The sequence below is a fragment of the Macaca nemestrina genome, chromosome 7 (genome assembly GCF_043159975.1).
Source record: "Macaca nemestrina isolate mMacNem1 chromosome 7, mMacNem.hap1, whole genome shotgun sequence".
In the NCBI taxonomy this organism is placed as follows: Eukaryota; Metazoa; Chordata; class Mammalia; order Primates; family Cercopithecidae; genus Macaca; species Macaca nemestrina.
In genome coordinates, this window is record NC_092131.1 from 54,012,711 (window position 1) to 54,025,216 (window position 12,506).

A 12,506-nucleotide genomic window follows, 5' to 3' on the forward strand; every position below is an offset into this window, starting at 1 on the left:
AAGCTCCCCCAGGTAATTCTAATGAACAGCAAAAGTTGAGAACCACTGCTAAAACCTCTAATTAGTGTGTGAACATGTGATAAATAAGGGGCTAAGGCATGATCTGAATGAAGACTGAAATCACGAATGTCAATAGATAAGGTGAAATACAGATTCATTCACCAAATCTCAGATGATTACCAGCACTTGAAGCTAGATAAAGATTAAGGATAGAATAAAATGATTGTGATGAAATTAAATTACTATTGGTGCCTACTTCTAGCCTTTTTCCTTCTCCTGCCTGCTGTGGAGGACCTTGCTTGCTCATAGTTTTTCTTTTCTCTGCCCCTGGATAGAGGTTCTATCTCTTGTGTGCTTAAATGGTGTGGGCTCTTAAGGAAAGGGAGGAGAAGGGGAAGATATAAAGTAGTGACCAGAGTGCAGTATTAAGAAATTTGGGGGTGGGTTTGGAAGAGAATGATGTTGGTGAGTATGCAGCTTTGAGAAAATTGGAAAGAGAATTTTAAAAAATACATGACAAGGATGGGAATGTTATTGATTAGAATCTCATTAGCATCTCTCAAGAGATGCAAGAAAAGCATTGAATTTCTTTTTAAAAATTATAAAATATACACAATATAAAATTTCTCATGTTAGCCTTTTTAAAGTATACATTTCAATGGCATTAAGTACATGCACATTGTTGTGCAACCATCACAACTATTCATCTCCAGAACTTTTTCATCTTCCCAAACTGAAACTCTACCTATTAAACATTAACTTCCTATTCCCCCTCCTCCTAGCTCCCATAACCATTATTTTGCTTTCTGTCTGTATGAATTTGATTATTCTAGGTATCTCATATGAGTGGAGTCAGACAATATTTTTGTCCTTTTGTTTTTGGCCTATTTCACTTCACACATGAGTTTCTTTGAGACTTATTTTCCCCTCCGACTGTCCTTTTTAAAATATGACCTATTTGCGCCTGAACAATGTGTATCTTGGCTTTATTAGGGTTGCATTCATGTAGTGCTGCTTTCCTTGATGGGAATGGAACTTAGGAGATAGGCCAGCCTGAACATAAAAATAGACTTAGAAAAGGTTGAGATAAGGCCATTATCCTTAGCAAACTAATGCAAGAACAGAAAATCAAATACTGCACATTTTCACTTATAAGTGGGAGCTAAGTGATGAGAACTCATAGACACAAAGAGGAGAACAACAGACACAGGGGCCTATGGAGGGGTGAAGAGTGGGAGGAGGGAGAGGTTCAGGAAAAATAACTATTGGGAACTAGGCTGAATACCTGGGTGATGAAATAATCTTTACAACAAGTCCTCATGTCACAAATTTACCTATATAACAAACCTGCACATGTACCCCTGAAATTAAAATCTAAGTTAAAAAAGAAAGAAAAGTTAAGATAACTCACTGATGACGAAGCACACAGACTCGTCAGAGGAAGGTGGATGTCTGAGGCTGACGGCCTGTGAAGCTGCTTATAATTACTCTATGCCATTTCCTAATAAAGGTAATATGTAGTTTTGTTTGAGAGTGGGCTATATGCTCTTTTCCTTACTCTGATTTTCACTTTCTTCTAAAACTAAAATATTATTTTAACAACATCGCTCCATCTTTTGACTATGGAGAGGTTCGTTCGTTTTTGGTAATTAACAGAGGAGTTAATGTGGCTGAGACAAGATTTTTTAAAAAAGGAAATCTGCTTTACATCTCATGGGTAAGCCTTAAAACAAATCAATCATTTCTGAATTGACTACTTATGCTTTATTCTGCAAGTACTGATGAACAGGAAGTTAGACATTGTCATTTTCTTTCATAGCATTTTGGGACATTTATGATCAACCTGTGAGATCTTTCAGAGAACACTCTAAATCAATTGCCATGTAGTCATTGTCTGACTTTGGATCGATTATTTAATATGTTGACTTTTAATATTCTTTTCCTTTTGGAAGAATGAATGGTAATGCCTACTGAAGAAGATTGTGAATAAAATTCAAGGTAGATAGCATCTACATAGAAGGCCCTAAATATAGTTGTCATTGTCTGTGTTGATTGTGTACAATGATGGTATATCCTTTGCAGTTATCAACATCTTTGGCAAAATTTTAAATTCAAAGGCAACAAAGTTCGCAGGTATTGTTATATAAGATTTCTATTCAGATTAGTAGCACATTAGTGTCTTAGGTTGGGTTCACTAGACACAGAGCCTGAGATAGGGACTTGGCTGCTCTTCAAGAAAAACCTATAAGGTAATAAGAGAAATAGGATCAGGAAGAGGAAGGAGCCAAGAAAGAGTGTTGTTTCAGATAAAGTCTAGACTTACAGCTTGATGCTGAGGGCAAGGGTGAGGTCCCTAAGCAGGGGGAGTTGTGGAATATAAATCCTACCACGGGGTGATCTGAGGCAGCAGTTCAGGCTTTCCTTCTATATGGAACCATTTTAGGACACTAAAAATTTTGTGGGAAGTTTGTGGAAGCATCAAAAATAGCAATTTGCTGTGATAAGTGTGCCCTATAACTTTCAAATGGCTATGTGATAGATTCCCTTTAGCCACCTCTTAGTGCTGATTCAACCAAAAAAGCCCCACAATAAATAACAAAACATTTCTCTGTTCATTAATTTAATTACTATTTCTTAAACATCTGTTAGGTGCTCAGAACTATCCTAGGCACTAAAATCATGGCAAAACAATAAGAAGTACCAGTGGATATTTTTTAACTACTTAAAAAATAACCACTTGAAAACAAAATAGAAACTATCATTTTCTACAGGCTTTTCTATCAAAATAAACTAAGATGCTAAATAAAATCCGGTGTTTAAACTATATTTTTAAAAAGGGATGGCATGAGGGCTTGTTTAGATTTGTTCTAGTTGAAAATTCAGAAGTAAAATCTGCTTCAAACTATTGTTGATTGGACATAAAAGCAGGGAAAATTTGCAATAGCTGAGGTGGGGTTTTGGAAATGGGTAAATTGTAAATATACCCTTTGAAATTAATCTAAAAATAAGTGGCATCTGAACATAAATATGTGTAACTCTAATATTTATTGAACAATAGATACTTTTAGACACAATAATAAGGAATTCTTGCAGGGGAATGCAAATAACTAATGTTTCTTATTTCAACTCCTCAAGTTCTTGTCCTTGAGTGTATTTAAAGAGATCACCCAGAGACACATGGAAACAAAATAAGAAAAAAACCCCATAAACCTCCACTAACCATCTTATTATTATACTAAGCCCATATTTGGAGATAGTAATTGGCATATTCCATAGGGGCAGCCTGGGAAATGTGTGTCTGTCATGGTTCTTTGTTCATAAGCAGCAGAAATGAACTTTGGATAACTTAAGCAGAGCAAGAGTTTATTGGAAGGTTATATGATAATTCTTAGAATAAAAGAGATAGCTTAGTCATCTGACTTGGAAAGGAGAGAAACTATGACAGAGAAGTCCTAGATCTAGGAAACAAAAATGAGTGGTGGTCTGTCATTAGAACATCTCTACTAGAATGAATCTGCTTTTTGCATTTTTTAGTCTCCAGATTATACTTAAGATCCAAATGTCAGGCAGAAAGTTGTGTCATTGGCCTGGCAAGAAGAAAGCTGGGCACATTCATTCATTCATTCAATGAATATATCTGTTGATCTCTACTACACATGCCAGATACCTGAAATACATAACTTAAGTGATAGCCCCAGCATAATGCATTCAGTAGAGAAAGGATTATTTCTCCACCATAAAATCAAAGTGCTAGTAGAAAAATGGGAATGGTTGCTGGGTGTTCAAGGTGGCCAGATACCCTTGCAAGACCGTTTCCCTTAGATCCACAGACATTTGTGTGTGTGCTTGTTATTTTTTTCGAGAAACATTAACTTCTCTGCTTGTACTTTTTCTTGCCTTTGGTGACAAATTTCCAAATATCCCAAATCACTGGGCTGGAGAGCCTAGCTGTGGATGTTCACCTGGTGCTACCAGCCCCTCATCCACATTGGCTTCCTCCTGCATCCCAGGAAGAAGGGTAATCCCAAGGGCCTAATGAGTGTTAATTCACTTTCCTTTGTCTCTGCCAAGCTGAATTACGGATTCTGCTTTTCCGAACCCGTTATTTTCTTTATAACCATTCCCAGTTTCTATCCCATATTCCTCATGTGCACATTTATCTCAAGGTTCCATGTGAGTGTACAATTCTCATAGTGTCCTAATATTATAGGTTTAAATTCACATTTTTCATCTATCTGATGAAAAGGCCAGCTGACAAGAATATTGTGTTGCCATGTGTCCCTTAAAGGATTTTTTTTCTTTTTTTTTTACTCTGTTTTGTAGTCTTAGACTTAATACTAGTTCAAACAGAAAGGTATCTTAATTTGGAGGTAAATATAGGGAAATGACTGTATTACTTAAACGCAGCTCAGTGGGAGCTAAGGTAGAAAAAAACCATTTCTTTTTGTTGTTTCCTCATAAATCATACTAATAGTCTTTGATATCAGAGCACTGCCTAAATTTACCTTGTTTGTTCATTCATTCATTTTTGTTTATTTACCAAGCAATTATTAGCCACCTGCCTACATTTGCCATGTACTATTCTTTCCTTGAATGGAGTTTGGCTTTAAAATGAACAGAAAAAAGAGGGTAAGATGAAGGTTTCAGTGAGATTAGCATAAGTTGGTCAGAGAGGACCAGAAAGGAATTTGTATTGCAGTTTCTATGAGAGCTTTACTCTTTGGCCTGTATCACTGACCTAGTCTAAACTTCCAGGTCCTGAAGCAAAACTTAAAACAGCACTTAATTCCAGTAGCAGAAACAACTTACTCTGCACCAGCTTTCCCACCTCCTGGTTCCCTGGGCAAAGAAGGAACTTTGTAGGCAGAAGTTCAAGCTCTCCTGAAGAGTATGGCCACTCAGAGCTTGGCAGGAATGAGGGTGGGGTGGTTGTGTGCTAGAAGCAGCAGAATTAATCCTGCAGTTGCTTTTTTATCTAATCTACTGTTTGTATTTCAATTCTGTCCATCGATCTAATAATATTGTTTAGAAGTATTTTTTCTCTTCCTCAACCAGACCAAGTCTAGGATCTAGTATTGCATTTGGTTATCATGTCTCTTTAGCCCCTTTTAGTCTGGAACATTGTCCCAGCCTTTGTCTTTTATCACATTGACATTTTTAACGAATACAGTCCTCATCACTACCCCTCCCCCACCACTGTTTTTAATAAAACATAACTTAGTTTTGGTGTATCTTATGTTTCCTTGTGATTAGACTGAAGTTATGCATTCTGCATAGGTGATGTGTCCTTCTCAGGGTATCACGTTTGTTCTTCACTGGTAATGTTAATTTCAATGACTTAGTCAAGATATTGTCCAAATTCTCAATTTTATAAAACTGGGACTTTTATCACCCACCCCCTGCCACTCTGCTCCCGACTGACTCCCCACTCATGGAACTAATAAGCAGTCTGTGAGGTGGCACTTTAAAATGGTGCAAATATTCTGGTTCTTATCAAAATTTCCTGGTAGGTGTAGCATTCATCGACAACTCTTGTCTGACCCAATCTTGACCGTCATGGTTGTGAAGTGATGGTCTTTCCCCACCAGTACTCTTTCCACATTCACCAGACAGCTGTTACATTTCACTGCAGCGCAGGGTTTCCTTTCCCTCACTCATTTACTATTTACTATCTATTATTGGTATGGACTTGTGAATTCCTATTTTTTCAATGCTTTATAATTCCTTGCTGTACTTATGTCTTTAAGTGCTCAAATTTATATATTCTTATTTATGTAAAATACCAGGCAAATGCAGCTTTATGTAGGATACTCACATCCAATCAGATTGCAGCCCCTAAGTCTCTCCTCCATAGAAATTCTGGAGCCACCGCTGTGTGTGTGTGACACATATAAGACATACTTAGACATGCATAGATTCTCAGAAAACTGGTAACGGGCTATCTTGAGAGAAGGAGATTAGAAGACAGAGATTTGAGATTGGAGAAAAATTTAATATTCACTTTTGTAATATTTGAAATTTTTTAAGGGTATGTAATAAATCATTAAAAATAATAAGTTTTTTTTTTTTTTTTTGGCCGAGCCAGAATCAGCACAGCCAGACTAACTTGGAGCACATTTTATTTTCCCAATCATTAAACTTCTAAGTTCCATTTTAAAACTTTGTAGGTAGATAATCTCCACTATCTAAATAGTGTTATTTAGTGATCAGCTTTAATTTGGGCCTGTGTTTCAAGGCAGGCCTCTGATACTAGGGCTGCAAATTCTGACTATTGACCCTGAGTTTTCAAATTCAGAATGTGATTTCCAATGCCAGTGTTAACATGGTGTAATTGCTGTGGCAATGCAGTACTGCTTTAGCCCTCAGCTCCATTCTATTAAGTTTTGCAAGCTGGGAGATGGGAGACTGTATGTGAGGTTATTAGACTGAGTGCTCATTTCAGCTGTTTTCTCATTTAGCTCTACTTGTCTAGGTCCGCAACAATGGCTGATTAGGCCCGTGATGGTGCTTTGGAATCTAAATAATTGCTGAGATGCCTGCCATTAAGTAGCTGTCCTACCCATATTTTGGATTATTTAGAAAATTCTGTATAAATCCACACACAATAGAGCTTAGAATTTCTCTGTTTTTAAAACGTATGCTCTCACTGTGGTAAGAAATTTCTGTGAACCTTGCAAAGCTGTAGATGCCCTGGCTTAGCACAGAGCAGTTTATAACATACAACCCAGATGCAAGCTCCACTGGCCTACTCACAAGCAGCCTCGTGTAATTATTCCTCCATTAAGCCTATATGCAGACCACACTGAGCTCAACCATAGTCTTTCTTTGGAAAAAAAAAAAAAAAAAAAAAGGTGGCTTTATTATAAACATGAGGAAGCTGGATTTTTTTGAGAGGCTTTTGCATTTTGAAGCCTTGTGGTTTTCTTCATCTCTTCAATAATCATTAACATGCTCAATAGTTAACCTTCCAGAAATGTGAAACTTTATATCTGAACTTTGCAGCATCTGTCTTGCAATGCAGACTGAGTTTGCTGAGGCTGTTTTTATAATCACTGGTGGTAAAATCAGGAAGATGCAAAATGAGCGTGTACTCAAGTGCAGTTCATCCAACATTCTAGACCTTAAATTAGAGTGATGAGCATAAACACTGCAAACATTTTTTTAAACTAAATTGCAATTACATTTTAAATTACCTACAATTACCAGAAACCATCTCAAAGCTAGAAATTAACTTCTTAGGCACTGGTCCCAGCAGATCAGCTGTTAAATGGACCATCCTGGGTAGCTGACTTCCCACTCTCGTTTCCCTCTGCACGCAGCCTTGCACAAGTCAGGCAAGGTGGAACAGCAGGGCGGAGCCCGCGGTTCAGGGTCACATGATAGGCGTTGGCCCTCGGAATTGTGCAACCATATTTTTACAACTTCCCAAATTACAGTTTCATTCAGGTTCATGACATTTTCCTGAAATACTGTGCGAGCTTTCTTTTCGAGAGTAAGTGATGATTTTATTTTAGATTTTAATTGAACTATTTTTATGCACCGGGTTTTGTCATATGGTATTTAGGGCATGGAATTGGGTCCAGGAACCAACCACTAGGACTATTCCTAGCTAGTCACTGTGTGACCTTGGTAAGGGCTCTTCTGGGTTTTGGAGTCCCTGTCAGAATGATAAAGGCTAAGCGGTTGGGAAAGAACTGGACGACCTCCCTTGGAGCACCAGCTAGGGGTTGGAGGTTGGCTTAGGCTCAGGGCTAAGTTCAGCCCCATCCCACAGTCAGGCCCCTCTCTGGTCTTTGTTGCCACCTTCCCTTTCTGTGAAAGGATGGGGAACCTGGGACAGCCTTTCCTTACACTGCCTGGCTGGTACACGACTCAGCACTTGGTTGACTTGAAGTCAACACTGTCGAGTACTTTGAAATGTAGAAATTCATACTTAGTGCGTTTGGGAATGGATTAACTAGTTTAAATCTCATGGCCTCTTGTTCCTCGAGGAACTCATAACAAGCCTGTCTTCCTTGATCCAGTCTCTTATCTTGAATCCACACCCCTCACTGTCTCCAAAGTGGTTTTGCTGAAATGCAAAGCAATGCCAATTTTCTTCTTAAAATCCTTCAACATTTCCCCATTGCTAAGGGCCATGCTGATTTGATTCCTGCTAACCTCTCTGCTTCACACTCCACACTTCTGCAGCACTAAGTTATTCCTGTTTCTTTCCAATACACTACTCTTTTGTTCATGTAAGACATCTTACTTCATGCTGCCATTATTTCTGGCCTGTTCCCCTTGTTACTTCTGCAGTTGGCTAAATCACAAACAATATTGATGCCTCTGTTTAAACCACACTCTCCAAAAAGCCTCTCTAGAAGCCCCTATATTATGGAAGAGACTCCATTTTAATTTACCCATTGAATAAAGTTTATTGAGTGCCTTTACTAGGCACTCAGTGGTATTAATCAATGGGTGTCATTTTGCTTGCATTAATTTTTCTGCTCCTCTCTAGCTATGGAGAAAAGGAGGAGGGGGTCCAAAGATGAGGAATTTGATTTCTGGGTGCCTATGAGAGGGGTTGCCACATGGGTGATGATGCTCTTTAGGGCTCTTGTGGGAGGACTCATACATTTTTAAGATCTGGAGAAAGGTGGAGCAGAATGAACATGCCTCTCAGCCATGAATGAACTCATAAAGTTGAAAGATATAATTCAAGCCCAAAGTAAAAGACAGGTTTGTATATTCTTTTAGACTCCATGTATGTATTGGACTAACAGAAAGTTTGGTTAATAATAGACTATATCACCCCTCCTTATACTATTAAGGATGTGATACTAAAGTTATATTAAAACAGCTCTTATAACTAGGGGATAAACTATGAAGAAGATTCATTTGATTCCGCTGGGCTCTATAAATCATTTCAGTGATTTGATTAAATATTGTTTATTTAACCAAACTTCTGGGAGATTTCTGAGGAACAGATAGATAGGTGTAGAATTAAAAGGTGATAAAAGGTGGGCTAAAGTGTCTGCAGTCACATTGTATCAACAGGAATTCCTTTGGCATCAATGGAAAGCCTAACTAAGAGTGACTTAAACTATTTTACTTACAAGCATCCATCTGGAGGTAAGCAACTGTTTGTAGTTAAGAGCTCAAAAATACCAAGATCAGTGTTTCTCCAATTCTTACTGGCCTTTCTCTTGAGGTCATGAGGTGGCTGTCATAGCTGTAAACACTAGTCTATTTACAAGGCAGAAAGAAGGGGACACAAAAGGGGTGGTGCTTGTGGCAAATGTCCTTTATATCAGGAAACAAAAACTTTGCCAGAAGCCTCTGGAGACGTCCACTTTTACCTCACTGGGGATCAGACTTTCTCACATGGACAACCCTCACTGCAAGAGAGCAGAAAAGCAAATATTTGGCTTTTCTAGCCTCTCTAATGGAGGATGCCAGAGGAGGTGCATTGGCAAATGGGAGTTGGACTAGCCAACCAACGGCATCTGCTACCACGTTGTTCAGTGCTCTCAGAAGTCATCACCCTTCACTGTCATTTATCATTGTCTTGCTCTTTGGGACTCTTTTAAAGTAAAGCCTGGCAAAACTATGAAGTTGTGCGTCATTTTCATCAATTACCACACCAATGTGACTGCTGTCTCCAACAGGCTGTTCTGTGCTTGGAGAAGAAGCATTTGCCTGTGGTGTCAGGGAAAATTTTTGAATCTTATTGTTTGGATAGATTTGAAAAAAAAGTGCAAATAAAAACGTCTGTCCTTGGTTTAACTTTTCACTCTTGTTTATTCATGGGTGCTTCTAAGAGCTTTTGCAAGTAAACCTTCTAAATCTTAAACCAAGTGTGGTAGGCAAACCATCTCAAAGTTTATGGTTTACATTACTGATCGAGAAGAATAACAATCCATTAATTCTGATGAGGTAACTTATTAAAGGGTTCATGTGGAGTAAACAAGAGGGATTCCAGCAAGTTTGAAATCTTGAAGCCACACCATCTTCTCTTTGTGGTGGTATATCCACAGACACCTCTCTGCTTCAGAAACACGTGTGGGTAATATGCTCTTGTACAGATGGCGAAGGCAGTACAAAGTAGTGCTTAAGACATGAGTTATGGAGCCAGACTGCCTAGGCTCAAGTCCTACTTATGAACTGTGTGACCTAGGACAAGTTACTTAAACTGTCTGCGCCTTCAAATGGGACTATAATAATACTCAGCTATATCGAGAAAGTTTCCCAACAGAGTATACATAAAAATTGATAAATATTACCTCTTGTTATTATATAATGGTTTTGTATAATGGTAATACCCACCAGCGCGAGTGGGCACTTTGTTTCTCTCTCTTTTCCTTCCTGCTGGTATGTACCCCTTCTGGATGCTCCATTATTAAAGAAGAAGTACTCATACTTGTTAACGTTTAAATGTTCAAGAGCACAGTACTTAATTACTGTGTGTATACTCTCATGCAGTGTGCATTATTGCCATGATTTCACAGAAAGAAAAGGAAATTGAGAAGACAAGTGAAGGAACTTGTTCAAGCCACACAACCTGCTGGAGTTAGAATGAGAGCTCAGGTGTCTTGGACTTTAAGGCCTGAACTTATTTCCATTATGGCATTATTGATTTGCATTATAAAGTTTAAATTAGCTTTTTATATGCATATGTATCTTTCTGCATATAATTTTCTCACGCTCTGGGAAAATCTGCACAACTCACAATCATCCTTTTTTTTTTTTTTTTGATAACTGTTTCAGGGTCCTAGTAAGGAAGATTCCCAGAGGCTACGTAGAGGTAATGCTTATGAAGTGCAGTTAGCACCCAGTAAATTTTACCAGCTATATTGTTATTACTAGAGAAGACAGTTGACCCAAGCTGGGCCAGTTAGAATCTTTCTTCAATAATTTGGAATTTAAATCCAAATTTACCTCCTTTTAGTGGCTTCATAATATTCTAAAACTTTTTGTATTTACCAAGACTTGTATTCACAAGATCTTATGTGAATATGGGTAGATCCTATACAAATATGGGAAAGAGACCAAGGCAAACGAATAAAGCAAACTGCATAAAGACATATATACTTATATACTACATAAAGACACATATACCCATAAGTACATGGGTACAAAAAAAATAAAAGACATATATACTTATGGGTTTGTACCTTTTAAAAATGTAGATATCTGCTTTTATGTATAGAAAGCTTTTGAAAGAATACATGAACTTGTATTAAGGTTACCTCAGGGGAGTGAGTCTTTGAAAGAAATTTTTAAAATCTTTTATGCTGTTTTTGTTACCTACAGCCAAAATCATTTCAGTGAAGAAAATTTGGACGAGATGGATATTGTAGTTAATGACTGAAATAAGTGTTTTAGATTATCATTGTAAAATTTAAAAAAATTCGGCTTCTCATTAAAAAATGTTTGAACAGTATAGAAATTTATATAGAACAAAGGAATATTTCCCCTCTCCTTATCTCTCACCCAATTCTCTCCTATAAAAGGGACTTTTACTTTTCATGCTGTACTCCTCTGCCTGTTTTGTTTATTTGTTTGTTTTTACTATGACCACGCATAACTTTCATATACAATAATCACAATTCACTTTTCTAGGCGCTTATTAAGACTTGTGGAATCAGAAAGTTTGAGGATAGAGGCTAGCCATATGTATTTTAAAATAACTGTCTGGGTGATTCTGATGTATACTCCTGTTTGAGAATCTCTGGTGGCTAGGATCATTTTCTATACCTTAAATGTCAACATGTCCTCAAGTAAAATTTTAAATGTTTGATCATAGAGGGGGCCACTATCTCTAAGAATCTGGGGAGCTTTACAAGCATGAATAAATTAAAATTTACAAAAGAAGGACCTATCCCATAATATTCTGAAGACTAAGTTGTTGAACTGACTGTACTAAGTAGTAACTGAATCATGATTTCACCCTAGGCAAGGACAGCAACTATATGGTTTGTATATCTCCATTTGTCACTCCAATGTCCACTGCAAACATTGCTAATCAATTTTTATACTCTTTCTTACTAAGTTTTTACATATCTCAGAATCATTTTTATCATTACTCATCATCCCAGGTAATGGCCACCTGTCCTTGAACTGGCATTCAGATGAAATCTATTGTAGTGACCTTCTATTTGTGATCCTTCTAGCATCCTTTCCCCAACTTTTTCAGAGTACAAAACCCTTCTTTCCTATGAGTAAGCCATTCCATATGAGTTTGATATGACTGACTATTCTCCTACCTCTAGCTACAGGAGTGGAAATATCACCTAAGTGGGCCTAATAAATCAGAGAACCCATCCCACAGGCCACACGGGTTGATGCAGGGGTGGATACCAGACCAATAAATTATTCCTCCCTGGAACTTTCTGCGGGAGTTCTTTGGGGGGAAATAACCAAAACAAAACATATTTCTGTCTCCCAGTGTATTAAACTTATATAGAATTTGAGTCTTCAGCTTCCAACAGTCACTGTGGTGATATGGAGAGAACCTGTCAAAG

General features: G+C 37.7%; 1 protein-coding gene across 2 annotated transcripts in view; it reads left to right on the forward strand.

Moving 5' to 3' along the window:
• LOC105481800 (bone morphogenetic protein 4) overlaps positions 1-12,506 on the forward strand; it is a 234,202-nt gene that overhangs the window by 128,172 nt on the left and 93,524 nt on the right. The window contains exon 1 of one of the 2 annotated variants that reach the window (XM_071100164.1): positions 9,040-9,114. The exons of the other annotated variant lie outside the window; for it this stretch is intronic. The gene's annotated coding sequence lies outside the window, so the exon portion shown is untranslated. Of the gene's footprint in view, positions 1-9,039; positions 9,115-12,506 lie in introns of those variants that run through there. 2 annotated transcript variants of the gene reach the window in all.